We start from the raw sequence: 21357 nt of genomic DNA, 5'->3' as shown, positions 1-21357 counted from the left end.
TTCCTCTCTTTTGAATAGTTTTAAACTTTTTAGGTAAGACCATTAATTATCCTAGAATATAGACATTCTAGATTGCAGAAATTGTGTTTTAAATGGGTTGGGAATTTGTGCAGAGAATAATAATTGATCAGATACAAAACGTAATTTTGAAGGCTACGGGTTATTTCAAGCAGACATAAACCTGTTTCATTATGTGTAATCACTGGGTAAAAAAGATGGAAGAAATGAAATAGCACTATTACCTCATGTGAAATGATACGAAATGTCATCCTACTTCTTTTTATAAAGACCAGCACTGCAGTCAGGGTTGAAGTTTTTGGTTTGGTGGATGTAGGTGGTCATTGGCAGATTTTTGTATCATTGTGACTTATGACATGGAAATCTTTTTTGTTAAAATCATACCATTTATACTAGATGAAACTGGTAACATGAATAAAGGGGTGGGTTAGTATTTGGCAAGATAAGTGATCTGTAATGTACCACTGGGCTCTGCAATTGAACTGCTGCTGTTTTATTTGTATATCAACAACAATGGAAATGATTTGAGCGAATATCTAGTCATTTGTTGATGATGTTAAACTGGAGTGGACAGTTAATGAAGGTGATGCAGAGATCCTGCAATGTAATTTAAATAAACTGTCATGTTTCACAAAAGGATGGTTGTAAGATCATTGTGGCACAGTGTAAAATTATTCACTTTTTTCTGAATAGATTGGAAATTATATATTATACTGATGGGATTGCACTGTAGATAAATGAAGAGATTGGAACTTGAGAGTTGAGCAGAAGTTCAGAATGTATTGCAGAATAGCTCAAAGGATCACTTGAATGTTAAAGAAGAGCAATGACATATAGGGATGTGGATTTTTTTTTTTTTTTTGTAATGCTTTGAAACAACCACATGTGGTGTATTGTGCTCAGATTTGGTCACCTGGATTTCTTGAAAAATGGCGGTGTGGATCCAGAATTGAAAAAAGTGAAAGTGCTCTCTGTCAGATAAAAGGTTTGAGTAACAGTTTAGTAAATATATCTATTTGAAGGGATATGATAGAAACAAGTTACTTACAAAAGGGGCTTTTATAGAGCAGGTGCAGAACACAATTTTCATGGCAGAATTATAGGGTACAAAGGGTCTCCCCTGAATGTTGCATAAGGATGTAGTTAGCTAGGGCATAAGGACATTTTTTTTTTTAGAATAGTGAATGAGCTGAATGGACTTTCAGAAGTAGTTATGAGGGCTTTGTCAGTAAAGACGCTATGATGACTTATGAAGGGCATTGCATGGATAATAGGTAGCATCATCTTACTCAGCAAGTCTCCGAACTCCATGCATTTAACTATGATGTATATACGCTTGGATAGGCTTATGTGTTCGTCAGACATTTTTGTAATAAATTTCATGATTTGATATGAACACAGATGATTAAGAAAATAACTATTTATTAACTTAAAAGCTAATATTTCGCTGGTATTATACCCAGAAATTCCCTCTATCTACCACAGAAGACTACAACAAAACTATCACCATCCCATACAGTAAAGGTACATCTGAAAAGACATCTAAGGTGCTTAACAAACACCAACTATGCACAGTATTTAAACCTTATGTAAAATTAGCAACCCTCATCCGTTCACCTAAGGACAAATGCACTTCTTTATTACATCCAGGAGTCTATGAAGTGCCATGTTCTTGCCATCAAGCCTACTACAGACAGACAGGAAGAACTGTGGACATCCGCCTCAGTGAACACAAAAAATATATCCAACACTTTTGCTATGGCAAGTCGGGTCTGGCAGACCATGCTTTGGATACCCCTGCACACAGGATCAATTGGAAAGAAACAAAAGTAATGCACAGAAGCTTCTACAAGTCAGAGAGGTTATTCCTGGAATCAACAGAAGCCTTAAAACATACTCCAAACCTTAACAAGTATGGCTGTATAAATCTACCAAAGATTTGGGAGACAGTCATCTTAAGACCAAATTAATATTTATTACTTTTATTTTATTTCATTTTTTCAAACTTTCTAAGACTATCATTTGACTATTATTTCAAAACTTTGAATTTTTTTTTTTTTTAAACCTAGATGTTACCATGTTAGGACTTTAGTCTTGTGTTGCACGCTGCAATTACTATTACTAGCCCCACTGTTACACCAGATTGTGGTTGTTTTGCATTTGTAACAAACTTTGTATTGTGTGCTCTGAAGATGCTGGATATAATACCAGCGAAATATTAGCTTTTAAGTTAATAAATAGTTATTTTCTTAATCATCTGTGTTCAATCAAATCGTGAAATCTATTACAAAAAATATGATGTATAAATTTTCTATTCCATTTCCTTTCCCCCCATTTTTTTAAAAGCAATGAGCAGCATTGAAGTGAACTAATTGTACACACCTTCATTAGAATGCCATGAAGATAATCATTGAAGGAACCAGTAGTAAATAGGCTAGAAATTTCAATACTTCTTCCAAGAAAAAAAATTCTCATGTGAGACATAAAAAAAAAAGAAATAGCAGCTGTTAAAACTGACTGTATTTATTCATTTAAGTGGTCATTGACAGATAAATTAAAAATATCCTACCAAAGCAAAGCTTTGGACACATTACAGCATTTTAATAAATTTGGAGGTAAGCAGTTCAACTATTCATTGTATATGATGAGCATCTAGAGATAGACTTAGCCACTTGCTTTACAGAAGATTGAAGACAGCCAATCCACTTCCTCACAATAAATTAAATTATAAGAGAAATTTTATTTTGTTTTAATTTATTTTGTAAGTGTCAGCAAGCATAGTTTGCATGCAAACTAACATCAACTGATCTACTTGCATATAGATGTTCTTGACTTCAAATAAATTGCCTCGGTATTCTATAATGCAGAACACACTTCATTTGATGTCTGTATCATTATGTTATTGGGAAGAGTCACTACCAAAACTGGTTTTAATCTTCATTGAAATCTTATCAATGGGAGAAAGACCCAGGAAATATTGATTAAATCACTGAAGAAGTTTATTAAAATACTTTGGATCAGAATTGGTTGTAAAAAGTTTCTGCTTGACTGCAGAGTAAATTATAATAGTTAATTAAAACAAATTCTTGTTTTAATTCTTTGCCCAAGCATAATCCAGAGTATTTTAGTAATATAGTGATGCATCATGTTACAATTTGTATGTGTAGAAAATGTGACCTCTTCATTGATTTCTTCATCACTACCATCCTGATTCTAACCTCCCACCTGATGAGACCTGAATAAAAGTCGAAACCAGTTTCAATAGTGACCCTTCTAAATAAACATAACATCTGAATGGACATACGCTTTTTTGCATTATTGGATATTGAGGCAAATAATTTAAAGATACTTCATTTACAAACTTTGTTTGTTTACACTTGTATAGAGGATTAAAACAAGAATATAATTTCTTGTCCATTTTTATTTACTTTATAACCATTTGGAAAAACTTCCTACAATCTCTGTTACTTTTCATAACATTAAATGGCTGATGGAATTACTTAGCAGCAATGGCCACAAAAATTTTATGCCATTTAATTAGCATGTCAAGATACAACTGACTAAATATAATTATCAAGAACCTCCAAATTATAGCCATTGAGGAGGAAGCTAATTGTAATTAAGTACAACTGTGCTTGCTTCGTATATTTCTTTGCATGCATAATAGGCCTACTCAATTTTTTAAAGGTTTTTAATGACTTTTATAAATTGATACTTTTTATACTTTATCATCATCTGCCTCTTTATAATTAATCAGATAAATTAACCGTTTGTCTACTTATGGAGATCCTATCCTTGACTGAACAAGGAAATTGTTTAATGATTCATAAATAACATATTCATTTATGAATATGTTATTCATATTCATAAATGAATATGAATAACATTTTTTCCCAATATGAATGCTCTCAAGAGATGTGGTTGTATTATAAGATCAGGAAATTTGGAATAGCAGTCAATGAATGAGTAAAAAAATAACATGAAGTACGCAGATCAATCAGATTATTTTATTACTAAAATACCCATGAATCTGTGAATAATTATGCAGTAGGGGTTTTTCTTTGCATCTTAATAGTTTTATTGCCTGTTACAGAGAGAGGGAGAGAGTTTCACTGAGCGTGATAACTAGGAATTCTTGATTCATTAAAAATTTATTTCATCTATTGTCTTTATTGTAATTATCAAACGAATTCCATATTAAGTGAAATTTTATAAACACTTGCATATATTAAGTTACATGAACATCCTGTTATAAAAGTGCACTACAATTATACTGGAGTTTGGCTCTTCACTTGCAGGATTTTAAGGTAAGCTTTTTTTACATATCTTCAGCTCCTGTAGATCTTTCTGTTGACTCTTATAATGAGGGATTCCTAGATATTGAGTTATAATCCTTTTGCATATGTAGCAAAATTTAAAATGCATTCCAAGAGTGAGAGTGTGCCATTTTGTAAAAATGTAATTTTTTTGGTGTGGTATCCATCTCATAAACAGAAGACTTCTTATCATAGAGATAATCTTAATCCCATGGAGTGTTTCTTTCCAGCTTTCTGCATTCTTCTTAGTTAAACAAGAATCAACTATGATATACATAATAGTGGATAAATCAGAGTCTGCTATAGGTTAAGTGGAATTTGTACTTAAATACATTTCCTTGTCTTATATTTAACCCTGTAAACTAAGAAAATTTAGTGCACATGCCAGTGAATTCTAGAGAGATCCTGCAACTTTTATGTTGTTTAAGTTTTTGTGGTAATAATGGTAGGTGATGGTAAAATTACAATTGTGGAAATGCAATTTTTTGTACTCTAATGCGATTCTTTAAGATTCACATCAGAGTCGATAAATATCAAAATTCTTGACTTTTTTTTGTTGTTGTTTATTCATCTGATATAGATTAGCTGAAATTAAAAAATTTCATTGCTGTATAGCAAATTGAATTAGAATAGATTCATCAGAAAGTGTGCGTGCATCACACACTTGCCTCAGGAGAAAAAGTTAAGTGACAATTGTTTTACATTCCGGCAGATATGTTGATTGCCCTTGATGATCCCAACATATGTAAATGAATAACCTCATATGATCTTAAGTTGAATGCCTTGCCTGATAATTTTTCTATTAGATTGATATAGTGGAATCATTTTCATATTTTAAATTAAAGATACCAAGAAATTATATACTTGGATAAAGCATATTTAATCCTTTATCCAAGTTTGCACCTGAAGTGTGTTCAGGACTCATCATCATTTTAATCATGTCCATGTACTGAAAATAATGCAGGTGCAAACTTTGTTTGATTACACTTGGATAAACGATTAAACCAAGTATATAATTTCTTGGTATCTTTAATTTATAGTATAACCAAGTGAAAAAACTTCCAACAGTCTTCATATTTTTTTAAATATGGAAAGTTATATAGTGCATACTGAAAAATACTGTTTTCTTAATGAAAACCAGTTCTTTAAAAGTGTTGAAAATTCACAAGATTCTTGTAAACTTACAGGATTTATATTTTTCCAGAAATAAAAATAATAGTTGAGAAAATAAACTCTCTGGATAATACTGCTTCTATGGGAAGGAGCAAGAAACCTATCATCATTTTAAGTCATTAAAAAAAATGGCAGGAATATTTTAGAATAAGATTGCCCCTCACTTTTACGGTTAATAAGTTATAGAAAAGCAGATGAATTTAATTGACTAGATAAAGGGGATGTTAAACTTTTATATTTCAAATGTCAAGAAATGGAAATTCTAGGTTAATCAGCTTCTTAATTAATAATATAATTAAAACCCATAAATTGTTTTTTTTTAATGATATTATAAATCACCCAAACAGCCATTGTGATTGAAATGTATCATCTATATTAACTTGGAATTCTGTTAGTTCACTGATATTTCTATGGTACACTTTGCATCCATGGTTTGCATGGCATCTGATAGCATCATAGCTAATAGAATGGTTAATAATTAAGAATAAATATTATTTCTGAGCTTTTACTCATAAATATTAAATTCTTACATCATATTCTGTAATTGAAGTTTTTCATGTGGACTGTAACAATTGATGCACAAATTCTTGTATGTATTTTTATGTGTGATTTTGTAATTAATGCAATTGGTGGGTAAGTTATTTTAAAGTGTATTATTTTAAGTGTTCTCAGCTTTGGTACACATTTCTTCTAAGCCATTTTTATAACCATTTAAGCCACTCCCATTTGTCCATCTTTTGCAGTTGAAGGCTTTCCCATTGCTAACATTTTCAAACCATCTTCACTAGTCATCTTCCCTCTGGTTGTCCAAGCATTCATCTTCTTTCATATGGATTCCATTGGCTGATTGTCTTTGCCCATCTATCGCTTTTCATTAATGGAATACGCCCATCTCCATTTTAATTTTAAAATCCTCTCTATATTCAATACCTTTGTTTCTTTTCTTATATCTTCATTCTTTGTTTTGTCTTGCAGTCTGGTTAGCATGGCTCTCTCCATTCTGTTTTCCTTGATACACATACCCATTAATATAAATGCTATATCATTATATAAACTGACTTCATAAACACCTTAAATTAATTAGAAATGCTTTTGCCATATAAATGCTTGTTTATTTTTACTTAATGAAACAATTCATTCAAGCAGCAGACAGAAATAAAGATTTCTTCTTTGGTTGTTTAAACTTACACACACACACACATTGACTTCTTTCCAAGCAATGTAATGTGTGTGTGTGTAAGTTTAAACAACCAAGGAAGAAATCTTTATTTCTGTCTGCTGCTTGAATAATTAAGTTTTTTATTAGGTAAAGATAAACAAGCACTTATATGGCAAGAGCATTTCTAATTAATTTAAGGTGTTTATGAAGTCATTGTATAATGATATAGCACATGTTTGTAGTCATATGATGAATATGATGTTCTCACGTCACTGCAGTTGTGTCTGGGTGAAATGGTTGCGAGAAGAGAACTGATAGTTTGAAAGTGAGCCATTGTGATAGGATGCCATTTGCAGGCCTACCTGTTTGGCAAATTGTTGATAAATTGGGCCATTCCAAGTCAATAGTCAGTGATACCGTACTGAGATGGAAATGTAGGGAGTCAACTGCAAGTGCTACCCACAGTGGATGACCCACACTCACTGAATGTAAATAGAGGGTGCCTACAAAGGATAATATGAAAAAACTGCAATTCATCATCCAACATGTTGAATGTGAAGTTCTGGGCATTGACTGGAACATGAATCTGGACAAAAATATTCAAACTGAGGCTCACAACACGTGTTATAATAGTAGGACCACAATGTACAATCCATATACTGCTGCTACTGTAACTGCGTGTTTTGTGCACAGGAACATCACCACACTTGACTAGCCTTCATCCTGTTCTAAACCCTATTGAACATCTGTGGGATGAACTGGAGCATTTGGTGAGGTCAAGGATGTCCATCTCACAACAGTCCAGTAACTCGTTACATCCCTACAGGAAGAATAGTCCAAAATTCCCATTGATCGTTATCAAATTATTATTATTATTATGTAACACCTCCAGGGAATCTAAAAACGCAAGGCATTTACTCTACAACTCTGTCTCCACTTCTCAGTCCAACTACAATGAATCGCAACTACACCAACACCATCTACTGCCCACCAGCACCGCTAGTATTTTCACAGACAATCACAAACATTCATGCCCATGGCAGGAATTGAACCCTGCAGCCTTTGGCTGTGAATGCTTCTGGAAAATATATCTCAAAGAATTGCTGTAGTCATTGCAGCCAAAGGAAGTCCTACATCTTATTAAGGTGGGCCCCATGGCTGTTTGTTCCTCACTCTATTGTGTTTAACTTCTTTCCAAGCTGTGTGTGTGTGTCTGTACATCTTAGGGTTTGCGAGTCTTGGCTGTTTTTCTTTTCCCAGGACCATACATTTTCTCTGTGAAAAATTATTTTTTAAATATATGTATTATTTATTTTATATATTATATATAACGGGTGGCCATAACATGGCTCATGAGCCTCATGCATCTCGTGTCCACGCATCACGTGGCTCTTCATGCTTTACCAGGAAAAAATAAAAAGAGGTGACAACAAAAAAGAGGAACAAAATAAAAAAGGGTTTATAAAAATTACTGCAATAAAAAGTTTAATTTGAAACACATTAAATGAAGTTTACTTTGAACAACTAGAATAATTTTAAAATCGAAACCTAATAATTTTAGTTATTTATTTACTAGTAGAGGCCTTCCTTGTATTCATTTTCTTAGTAAGCTCCTTAAAATTGGGTGTGTAATTAGTCAAAGCAATTCTTACAATCTCGTTCAAATGTTCATCATTTAAAACAAATCTATATTTAGATTTAATAAATTTTAACGTCTTGTGACGGGCAGGCATACTTCTGCATCCCCACCTCGCCATGTGCACACGCACACACTCCTGCACCATTGCATCGGTCAAAGGTTGTGGCTCTTCTAAGTCTTACCAGAATTATATTGGCTCCAAAAGGACATGTAGTTGGCCACCCCTGATATATATAGTATATATATATATATATATATGTTAGAACGTATCAACAGCTGCTAAATTGAATTGCATTATTAAGGCAAAGTAAATTTTTAACTGTGGTTTCATGTCCAGATTTCTCTATTCTCACTTCATCTATTGTTATAACAATGTTTTTTCTAAAATGATACCAAATTTTTGCATTTGTAAGTCCACAATGTTCTGAATGTCAGTTACCGGACATTTTCTGGGTATACCAACTAATTCTAAATTAAAATTTTTTCATCATAATTGAACAATAATACTGAAATATCTTTTGTTCCCAATACTGATTCACTCATCCAAAGTAAAATTAAAACAAAATCCAATTCCATTAATTCTTTAAGTTTTGATATTTGCTTTTATTTTTTATGTTCATATGTTTTTATGTACAAAAAATTAGCTTTCAAATGCTTTGTTATTGATTCACTTATAAAGCAACTGTTGGCGATTGTTCAAATTGAGATTCTCTCTTCAGAAGCCAATCAAGATACAATCTTACTTAGTTTTCTTATTTTACAAAAAAAAAAAAAAAAATTGATTTATTATTATTATTCAGGCCTCCATGGAGTCAAAAGACTCATCATGGGAGGACCTCCCACGATGAGTCTTTTGACTCCATCCTAGGAAACAAAAAGTTTTTGTTTCCTTCCTAGGAAACAGTATCATACCACTCCTTGAAATCATGTGACTGTTCTTGCTCTCATCACTCTATCAGGCAATGCATTCCATGGTTCAACCACCCACCATACAAAGAAACCACTCCTCGCCCTCTTTCTCACAGCTTCCTTTAGTAACTTCTAGGGATGGCCCCTTGTCGTTGATCTTTCCTGCTGTTCCACCAAGGGAAAGAACTCCCCAGTGTCAACCCTGTAACTACCTCCATCTGTTTTTTTAAAATGTGATGCATGCTAAATGCCTTCATTCCAGTGATATTCTATATTACATGAAATCTGCACAATTCCATTGAGCAGATTTCATGCTCAATTTTTACATTTCTTAAAGTATTTCTTAACTTTGGATTGATTGATTTTAATTTTGAAGCTAAAGTGAAATAATTAAATTATAAAATTTTTTTAAAAAAATTTGAAGTCAAATAATCATCTGTAACTTTTAGCTGACAAAAAACAGTTATCAAATTAGATCCAAATTTAAAAATAAAAATCCAAAAATAATAACTTTCCCAGACATTATAGCATGAAAGTCTGTTTGCTATTGGTTGTGTGTGTGTTAAACTAGCAAACCACCTGATAACAGGTGTCATTCTAAGAACAAACCGATTCAAAGTGGCTAAGTGTAATAATAATATCTGTTACTTTTGGCCGTTTTGTTACACTTAATTTGTAGTCATTTAAATATAATTAAATCATATTTTTATATGACTATAAATTAAGTGTAACAAAACAGCCAAAAGTAAAAGTTTTAGTATTATATTTGTTATATATTATTATTATTATAAAAAACCTCCATGGAGTCAAAGACTCATCTTGGAGGTCCACTGGTATACACATAGTTTATCATACCGTACCTTAAATATATTCACTGTCTCTGCGCTCACCACACTCTCGAGCAGTGCATTCCAATCACTCACTACCCTCCATGCAAAAAACCTGCTCCTTGCTCACACCCTCCTTATACAGCTTCCAGGGATGACCTCTTATTCTCTTCCTCTCTTCACCCATTCTGTGCAAAACCTCCCTGACATTAATCTGGCAATAACTTCTTAACAGCTTATATGTCTCGATCATATCCTCTCCTCCTCCTATCCACCTTTCTGCAAATTGCATTTTATCAATCTGTCTTCATACTCAACATTCCAGAGACCAGAAAACACCTTAGTCAATCGTCTCTGAACTTTTTCCAACACGTCTTCATCTTTTTGAAAACCAGATGACCAAATCTGTGCACAGTAATTCATATGTGGCCTGATCAAAGCCACAAAGGAACCATAACATCCTTAATTCTACAAGTCATTGTCCTTCGCCTCATTCCCATTATCTGCTGTGTTGTCTTGACAATTTTCATGTGCCTGAAATTTTAGGTCCTGCCTACAATCACTCCCAGATCTCTCATCTCCTCTACCACTTCCAACATAATTCCACTGATTGTGTACTCTACATCCCATCTCTGCTTCCCAAATTTCAAAACCTTACACTTTGCAACATTGAATTGACATCCCCACTCATTTACCCATTCAGCCAATGCATTCAAGTTCTCCTGCAAAGCTACAGCATCTACTCTACTTCTAATAGCTCTTCCCAACTTTGCATCATCTGCAAACAACCTCATATCACCATTCAGACCTCTCCAAATATCATTTACATACAAATCAAACAGTAATGGACTCAGAACAGACCCTTGACACCACTAGTAACTTTCCTCTTCTGGGATATCACTCCTCCATAGACATCTTGCTGATACCAATCAGACAGCCAATTTACTGTTTAGTCCCATCCGTTCCAGTTTAATTACCGCTTGTCATGTGGCAATTTATCAAATGCCTTTGCAAAATCTAAATATACCACTGTATATGCAACACCCTTATCCAACGCATTTGTTACTTTATTATAAAAAGTAAGCAGATTGTCAAAGCACAATATTCCTTTAGTAAATCCATGCTGGCCACCAAAGAATATTTTTCGGTTGTCAACTCAATTCTGAATCTTAGTCCTAACTAACTTCTCTTATCCCTTAACCACAACTCCTCACAAACAGACTGGTCTATAATTCAAAGTCCTACTCTTATCACCTCCCTTTTGGAACTTGACCCAGTGAGAGTTGAAAAAATGTGCAAAAGCTGTTAACTCTCTGGAACATTCCCTCAAAGCACGTGGTGAAATAGCATCAAGTCCCACAGTCTTATTTACATCAAGTTTATTCAATTCCTCATATACCTCCTCTTCCTTCTTTCCCTCTGCTTTCAAGTTCTGCATGATGATTCATAAGAATGAAATACCTTTATAAATTGCTGATTAAATATCTCAACTGTATCTTTCACAACAGTTATCATTCCTCTGTTTTCACCAATCAATCCCATTCCACCATAATCATTCTTTCTTCTACTGGTTACAAATCAAAAAAACTCCTTTGGATTTTTATTTTCCTTTTTTTTTTTTTTTTCAGCTTTAGCTAACTTTTGTTAGCTCATACCTCACTTTTGCTATCCTTATCAAATGAGTCACCTTCCTCGCCTGCTCTTTGTACTACTCATCTTGTGTTTCTTCCAGGTTGCATACCTTAATCATCCATTTCACACCCCTACTCTATTTACCCTCTTAACCTTTGGAATATATTCTGATATTGCCTCCACCGAACAGTTCTTGAGTAGGATCCAAGCAGCATTGATATCCTTTCCATTCAGTTCCTCTTTCCAATTTATTATCGCAAGCTGTTTCCTGAGCTTTACATAATTACCAGTCTTATAATTCCACATATATCCCTTTCTAACAGATGTCCTCGAATGACTGATCACCCTGCAAGTGATCATGTCGTAGTCACTCTCACCAGCTGGTGGAAGATTTGACACCTCATTTACAATAACATCATCTATAATAAATTCAGTTTAATCCTTTATCCAAGTGTGAGCAAACAAAGTTTGCACCTGAAAAGTATCTTCAGGACTGGGGTAAGGTGGTACAACACCAGGCAACTCGTTGCAAAGGTGGAGCAAGCTCACAACACTCCTATCTCAGTATCTCCCATAATGCAAAACACATCTCCTTGCGGATATGTATAATGTTATGCATTAAGGGGAGGGCCACTACCCAGACTAGTTTCGACCTTTATTGAGGTCTCTTCGGTGGGAGCCAGGCAGAAGCATTAGCAAGGTCATCTCTACCTATAGGAGTTGCCAAATGGTGTGCCACCTTTTTATTAAATTACTCTGGATTTAGAGAATTTTTTCATCAAATAACATCATCTGATGAGATGATCAAATCCAATACTCTTGATCCCCCATGCACCCTCCATTGCGTACTGCCTGAGGTGATTGTCTTTCAAAAATCAAAAAAATTCATTTTCTTTACCCTCAGATGCAGTCTCTTGATTCCTCTGTATTACCATAATTAAAGTTGCCCATAATGATCACTCATTTCTTGCTAGCTAAGCCAATTTGCCTATACATTTCCTTCTCATTACCCTCCATATCACCAGGTCTATAGCAGCACCCAACTAAATATTTCATCCTGTTTACTTCTAATTCACACCATACTGCCTCAAAACCATGGCCACTATTTGCACCTTGCAAATCCACCTTAGATAGGCACATCTCATCTGCTACCATCAACAGTACATCTCCCTTTCAGTGTATGAAATAATGAATAACATTATATTTATTGTAGTCATTAAATTGTTTCATTAATTCTAAATAAAAATTTAATCATACTCTATAATACATATGATAATACATACCCTTACTATTCCTTCTATATGTCAATAATATTCATCCCTACCTTACAGAAGACACAAAAGTAACTTGCTATGCAGATGATATAGCCATCTGGCACACTAGTGCTAAAATCAAAGAATCAGAGGAAATTCTAAACAAATCCATGAGAGGATTAGAAAAATGGTCAAACGAACTCAAACTTAAAATCAACCCAGACAAAACAAAACTAAGTACATTTAGTACAGACAGGAAAAATAGACATTCCTACAATCCCAAAGTCATGATCAATAACAAGCTAATTGAAAAAGTCACAAATCCAAAATACCTTGGTATTACGCTTGATCAGGAATTACGTTTTGCACAACACATCTCTAACACTTCCAACAGAGCTCTAAAAAAATTAAATATACTGAAAAGGCTTTGTGGAACAAATTGGGGTGCAAAGCCAAAAATCCTCAAAACTACTTACACTACACTAATAAGGCCAATAATGGAATATGCAGCACCTATCTGGTCACCTTCGGCTTCATCGGTAAAGAAAAACCTAGACAAAATACAAGCAAAAGCATCCAAGATTATCATTGGTGCAGTCTCATCCACTAACAACATCAGAGCCCAACAGGAATGTGGGCTTGACCTGCTGGAGGACAGACGAAAATTTGCCACCATAAAATTCATAAATAATATCAGAAGCTACCAAAGTGATCATGTCTCCCTAAAAACCTATGAACATTGGAACCAAATTTGCAGACTTCACAGATCATCGACTTTACAATATGATGACACTATCAGGAAAGAAATAGGTCTTGATCAGCTAAATGTCCACATAAACAAAGAACCTCTATTTTCCAGTCCTTTACCTTCAAATACCTTCATAAATCTAAACCTTACCAAACTCTGTACAAAAAAAGAACCAAAAGAAATGCTTAAAGAAAAAGGCCTAAATACCATCAACCTTCTTTCATCCTCCAAACAGGTTATTTGTTATACCGATGGATCATCAGACACCAATATGATTAATGGAGGCGCTGGTGTTCTCCTTCTACTCCCGAAAGGTGAAAAACTTTCAATAAAAGTTGGATCTGGGAGAATCGCTTCCAATTTTACCAGCGAACTCTACGCAATAATTAAAGCACTAGAAGCCTACTTAAATCTATCATCATCTCAACAATCTGAAGGAATTATAATTTACAGTGACTCAAGATCAGCTATGGAGGCAATCAAAAATGGCAATACCAAGCTCACACAAGACATCCATAAACTCTTAAATCATCTAAAGTGTTTAGGCAAAAGTTGCATTCTACAATGGATTCCTGCTCATGTAGGCATTGATCACAACGAAGCAGCTGATAAATTAGCAAAAGAGGCCAGAGAACTCAACCAAGAAACTCATATGATAACTCTTGCTGATGCCAATGCACTAGCAAAAGCTAAACTAATTCCATTGAAATCAGTGATACAACATCAAATTCCCGAGATCAATGCTGACAGAAGGACCTCCACTACGATAGCAAGACTACGAACAGGACATTATAGAGGAATGAAGATCAATACAGATGATACGAGAACATATAGAAACTGCAACAACTGCCCCAATACGGAACTGACACCCACTCACATCTTTACCTGTCCAGCAATTACAGCAGCCTTGCAAGAAATAGATCCTAATCCTGAACAACAGCTCTATACAAACAAAATCACAGACATAGCCAAAGCAGTACAAAGAGCGCACGGAAACATCTAAGACTCTTCAAAGGACAAGACAACAACAACAATACATATGATGAATTATAGAATAAAAATTATAATAAATTAGACACTTTTTTATGTTTCACAGTTTTAAATTTAAATTTATGAAAGGTCTCAGATCTCAAATTTTTTTTTTTTCTGGACAGAAACCATAGTATGTGTGTATATAAAAACATTTCCATATTCCATAAAACTAAATTCCAAAATGAAATGCTCTGTAAAATAGAATTCAGTGGACAAAACATAAGTCTAATGCACAAGTGCTGCAAGATTTAATTATCCCTAATTCAACAATTCTTAACACAGTTAAAAAGCATAGACTTCATTAATTTGTCCACATTGTGTGAATGAAACTGGACAGACTTTCTCATCTGTTGTAAAGTTCTTAGAACTGCATTCAACTTTCAAAACTATTGACAAGTGCTGCAAGATTTAATTATCCCTAATTCAACAATTTTTAACACAATTAAAAAGCATAGACTCCATTAATTTGTCCACATTGTGTGAATGAAACTGGACAGACTTTCTCATCTGTTGTAAAGTTCTTAGAACTGCATTCAACTTTCAAAACTATTGACTTATAGAGCTTGGTTTGGACAGAGAAAGTTGGAAGGCTCTTATTCATGAGGGACTGAGCCCATTTTGAGGGCTGAAGAGATGAAGAAGAAATACTATGAGATGTGCAGAAGAAATTTTTATTATCCAAGACTGAAGGAAGTCTAGGACTCATCGAGAGAGGCTGTACATCACCCACACCAGCTGTCATACTTTCTCTTAAACTCATTCACACTAGATGCACTCCCAACTTCAACAATCGGACTGTTTCACTCACTCACTGCTCTTTGAGTGAAAAATCTTATCTCCGTTCATAACCACACAAACTTTTTCATAGATATCCCATGTTCCTCTCTCCACCATCATCTAATGAAAAATTTCATCACATAATTTCATATCACCCATCTTTCTTCTGTGACCAATATCTGAAGTCCACGTATTCTCACTTTGTCCTCATAATCTATATTCCATACATAATCCTGCAGTAATCTTTGTACATCTTCTTCTTTGCAACCTTTACATAGCTTCTTTGTCTCCTCTGAACACAGGAGACCAAATCTGTACACAGCAGTTCAAGTACTGTTGTATCAGGACCTTGTAAAGAGGCAAAAATTACTTCCTTATCATTACATTTCAGTGGTCATTTCAACATCACAATTATGCTTTTCGTGAAGACAGAAAGGGAGGAATGCTGCTGATGGTAGTAGGGGTTAGCCACATCTGAAGTGGAGATAAAAGGATCAAATAATGACATTCGTTTTTAAGCAATATGGTATGAGGTGGGGGTGAACAGAACAAAATGTCTAGTTAGGTGTTGCTACAGACTTAGTAATGTGGAAGGCAGCAAGAAGGAAATGTTTAGGCAAATTGGTCTGGCTAATAAGAAAAGGGTAATTATTATGGGTAATTTTAATGGTAGCAGTGTTAATTGGAATGAAGATATGGCATCTGGGGGCAAAGAGAATGAATTTCTTGAATTTTTGAAAGACAACTACTTTAGACAGTATTGTAGCTGATCATCAAGGGTCTTGGATTTGATTATTTCATCAGAGGATGTTATTATAAATGAGGTGTCATATCTCCCTCCAGTTGGTGAAGATGACCATGTGTTGATTACCTGGATGTTGGTTAACCATATGAGTACTGGATTTATTAGTCTGATTGTGCACATGTTGATAATGTACCAACTTGTTTGGCTCATTGAGGACTAGTGCCTTCTTCAGAGTGATAGATTGAGTAAAAACTGAAAAATTGAAACAAAACTCAAATTGTTTGATGAAAAATAATCAAAAACAAGTTATCAGTGATATTTCTCACATGGTCAACTATCTCTTTATGGTTTCTTTTGAAAGAGAGTCATGGAAAATTTTCCAGCTTCTTTAATGTGCCAGTGTACATCATACTTGACAAGAAATTATATTGTTTCAATCCTATACTCAAACATAAGCACAAAATATCTTCACAACTAGTCTACTTGTATGTTGGGGCTGTTGAATTCACATTGATTGGTGTTGTATTTTCATCAGATATAAAACTTCCTACACCTATCTCTGATGCAGAGTATTTAATAATATGGTGATATAACGTTCTTATATATTTTCTTATGATAAATATATGACTTCTGCATTGATTTCACCTTTGTATCTTATTGGTTTAGCTCCCACTGATGAGACCTCAATAAGGGTCAAAACCAAACTGGGTAGTTTCCTTTCCCATAATGTTTTAGCATTATGGTAATAGGTTAAACATGGAATTTTGTACACACTTGGATGTTTGTGGGAGGGATTATAATCTTTTGGGGATTTAAGAAGATTGTGGACAGTTGGGGTATGTTTGTAAGTAGTCTTGATATTGAGACTCCTGAGTAGAACAGAGAATAGCAATCATGATCCAAAGAACATAAGCAAAGTGGATATCAGATCCAGTATTATTTCAAAGCTGAATGAAGAAATTATAAAAGTTTTGTAAGTTGACCAGAGAGCTTGTGGGAATACATTCCTCTGCATCCCCAAGTTGCCTTAGTGTGGACTACTTAACAGGCATAGGTGCTGCCCAAGCGTCTATATATTCGCCTTTTATTAATCCATTTTGATAAGATTTCACTGGCCTGACTGCTGTTTTGAACTGGTTAATTCTCTTCAGAGATGGCAGAAACCTTAACAGAGCAAAAACTCATGCAGTATTAAGGAACTTGAAATGTCAGAGACTTCAAATGCTTTTGGCTCTTTATTTTTATTAATTGATCAAAAGATTTCTGATAAATGTAATAAAAATGGTCTCTGTATTGAATGTTAGAACTGTGGCAGGCAATAGTATCATCTGGATGATGTTCTTGAAATATGCATTGGAGACTGGCTGGTATAGAAGAGACTGAAATATATCTTTTAGCGCATCATCGTATTTTAAAATGGAAATTGCTCGTTTTTTAGGGTGTGAATTATGCTTAATTTAACTTCACCATGCTTAAAGTATGGTGAAGAGACAAAGCAAAAAGATAGTATCCAGTATTGATAGGTGTATTGAAAATGTCTAATGATATGCCACTTTCTGTTGAGATTAGAACATGAAATAAAGGTAGTTTTCCCACACTCTAATCCTAATGTGAATTGAATTTTTGTGTGGATTACAATATGAGAGTTAAGGAGGTTGTTTAACTCAGATACTGCATGTTTCCAAACTACAAAGTGTCATCAGTATACCTCCATAGAGCAGATTTTGGATTGGATTGATTTCAAAGTTTTTCATGAAAACATCAGCAGAATCAGGAGATAAGTCCTCCCATAATGAGTCCAAAAAGTTGCATAAAGATATTTATTCCATTGTAAAGAAGTTTGACCAAAAGCAGTGCTTAAACAGTGATGAGATGAGCTCTTCAATAAGGCTCTACTTGATCAATAGTTATCTGATTTCTGTCTTTTCATCTGATATTCTGAGAAGACAGAAATCAGATAACCATTCCATATCCTGACAAGTCTATATCTAGACTTGAAAGATATCAGATAACGAGATAGAAATATTTGACAGTTTCTGAACAAAATGGGCTAAATTTTATGTAAGAATCGGTAATGTATTAAAATTAAACTTTGACTGAGTTTAGTCAAAGAAAATTTGTTTGAGTTATTAGTCATTATTATTATTATGGACAAGTAGATTATTCACTGACTAATTTTGTGAACTAAGTACAGTAGCCCATATAGGGTGGCAGGTTTAGGAATGACTAAAATTTAAAACAAATCTCAGATGCACTGTGAGAGCAGAATCATTTACAATGAGGTACTAGAGGGGGTGGGGGTAAACAGTCTCTTTGGATAATCAGGAGAGGGGTTGCCAATGAAGTTGAATTTTAGCACGTTGAAAGATTTAATTAATAATATCCAGACATTTAAGGTGAGACACATTCTCCATTCCATTATGTTCAGCTTAATACTGCTCTGAAAGTGGTAGTGATTAGCCTATCTGTAGGGTATTTAATCACAGTATGCTGAATATATTTATCACCAGGTTCTGAATTAAATGAAACAGAACTCTGTAATCTCATAATGCAACTACCTCAGCCCATACCCTTAATACTGTGGGGATAACACTAACATGAAAAGTCCATACCTCTCCCTTATTAATTACGGATCAAATGCCTTCTTCCACATGCCTAGTGGCTCTTATTTGGCAATCGAACTCACAATACATTCCCTGGTCATTTTCCCATTGCTAACATGGGATGTTGATTAAAACATATATGGAAGCTAACATTTTCTTCTTATCAGTACTATGCCGTCACAGGAACCATGTCCTCTTAACCTTGATGCCCATGTGGAAAATAGAGCAGGCTGACTAGAATACATTTTCTCATCTTACAGAAAGTAATGCTGAAGCAGTCAGCCTAACATCTATCAATTAAGCAGAGAAGCATGTAATAGATTATATTGTCAATGCAGCAACTGCAGCAGTTCCAAAAACATCATCCCGATTTCCACTCTATCCAAAGCCTTGGAACGTGTCAAGCAGCCAAAAAATATCAAGATAGAGCATGGAGCATATCTCATAGATACCCTGACAAAGCATGTCATGTGAGACATCAGAGTCAAAAACAATCCTGGATCCAATTTTCATCATTGATTAATCAAACAGACAGTGCAAAAATTATCTGGGATAAAATCGTGAGGATGAAAGTTAGATATGGAATGCACCAGTTGTCTACCTTGGAACATAATGAATGTATTATTATTACTGGTTTCATAGCTAATGCTGATACTTAGTGTGAAAACTTGGCAAAAATCTTAGCAACAGCTCATTTACTCCTGATTTTTTAATATTGAAAGAGAATCAAGAGAACAGCAGTTAAACTCCTGTTACAAGGACATAGAGCCATATAATCAGCTTTTGTTAAAGAGAAACTCAAAAGAGCCCTTTTGCTATCTCACCCTGGCACAGTTGTCCCTGTTGACATCCATTATGAGATAAAATACCTCCCATCATCTTTTATGGATCTCCTTCTCAGTCAGTTATCTCTTGATGGTTTTTTTGTCATGAGTTCAGGTTATCAGTTGAAAAAAACCATCTGTGTACAATTTTGTCAGAAACTTACTCTCCAACTATATAACAGAATATTTACAGAAGGAGAGTTTCTGTTGAGGAGTGTGTTTAAAGTTGGCAGCCACATAGCCAGATAACAAAAATATTGTATATCTAAACCACACTGTACATTTGAAAGTATGTTGCTCAAAAGCTTCCATAGGTGGCAATGGCTGTACCTTCTTTTTTGTAGGTAAAAAAAAATATTCTGCTACATGAAGTATCCTGGACATATTATGTGAGATGTCCATAAGATTGGGCCCTCTCACTATGAGAGGACCAGATATTATGTCATGCAAGAGAAGGATTGTCATTGATTGTGTTGTTTTTGAAAATGACAAAAACCTCAAAAATGATTAACAAATCATCTTTGCTGAGTGTGGTGTTCTTAATTTTGCTTATGAAGTGGTGTGTATTTTTTATATAGGATGGAAATGATCCACGAACTCCTTGATAACTCCTCTATAAGCAGCTAATGCATTTCAGGAAGACCATAAATTTTGGAGAGCATGCACAGTGTGGTAATAGCTTTTTAATAGTATCAATGGCCAAGATGAGACATATTTAAGTAATTTAATATTTTTAATCCTTTTGGATTAGTGTTGGGTCACATTTGCTACATATTGCTTTGGTATTATTCAAAATGCTAATAAAGTTTCTAAGTGAATTTTATCAGCTATATTAGTTGGAAGAAATTTAATGTAGTGTTTCTGTCTTTGAAGTGTTCGTGTTATCGCCTATTGGTCGGAGTTGTGACCTAAATTTTATGTTGTGGAGCTTCCAATGCTGACACGAAATCCGACAGGTAAAGATAAGAAATCATTTTGCCTCTTTATAAAGCCTTGATAAGACATCACTTGGTGTATTGTGCACAGGCTCCTGGTTTCCGTTATGATTCTGATAAACAAAGCCAAACTTCTTAATGGATCATTCAGGATATCAGTAGATGAAATTTTTCATTTCATAGACAGTGGGGAAAGGACAGGAAGGCATCCTTTGAAGTTGAGAAATCATAATGAAATTTAATTATTAATAGTTCTAATGTTATGCCTTATTAGGTAGCAAGAATTTGCCAGGGTGAGCTGGATAAGTTAACTGTGAAAGAAAGAATTCTCATAATCCATGGAGATTTTACATGCATTGCAGTTATGGAATGTTGGAATTCCATAACTGCAATTCCAATGTCTGCACATAGTAAGACAGAAACTGCCACCTTGTTGGAAGGTGGCAATTTGCTTAAAAAAGTTTCACTTTTGGTCTCTAGAGTAGGTGTTTTGAATTATCTAATCATCAGCTCAACTTCATTACTAAATTGCAATAAATTTACAACCTGTTACGGGTGGAATTTGCATCAAGGTGTAGGGTCAAGTTTAATCACTCCAGTTTTGATATTATACTTAATGCCACTTCATCTCATTGAAATGATGAATAACATTGGAGACATGCAACCATCTTCCTGTTATCTCTCAATTCTATCAGCTGACCAACAACTATATATACTATGTTATATATACAGGAATACCTTGTATAGCGCAGTTAATTGGTTCCAAG

General features: G+C 34.4%; 1 protein-coding gene across 1 annotated transcript in view; it reads left to right on the top strand.

Moving 5' to 3' along the window:
- The window catches only part of kis (chromodomain helicase DNA binding protein kismet), a 945984-nt gene that overhangs the window by 592885 nt on the left and 331742 nt on the right, over positions 1 to 21357 (top strand). The gene's annotated exons all lie outside the window — the stretch shown is intronic.

Source organism: Typopeltis vanoorti, chromosome 18 (genome assembly GCF_054136105.1).
Source record: "Typopeltis vanoorti isolate ZY-2024b chromosome 18, IOZ_Tvanoo_1.0, whole genome shotgun sequence".
In the NCBI taxonomy this organism is placed as follows: Eukaryota; Metazoa; Arthropoda; class Arachnida; order Uropygi; family Thelyphonidae; genus Typopeltis; species Typopeltis vanoorti.
The sequence above is the reverse complement of the archived record's forward strand: the minus strand, read 5'-3'. Positions and strand labels throughout refer to the sequence as shown.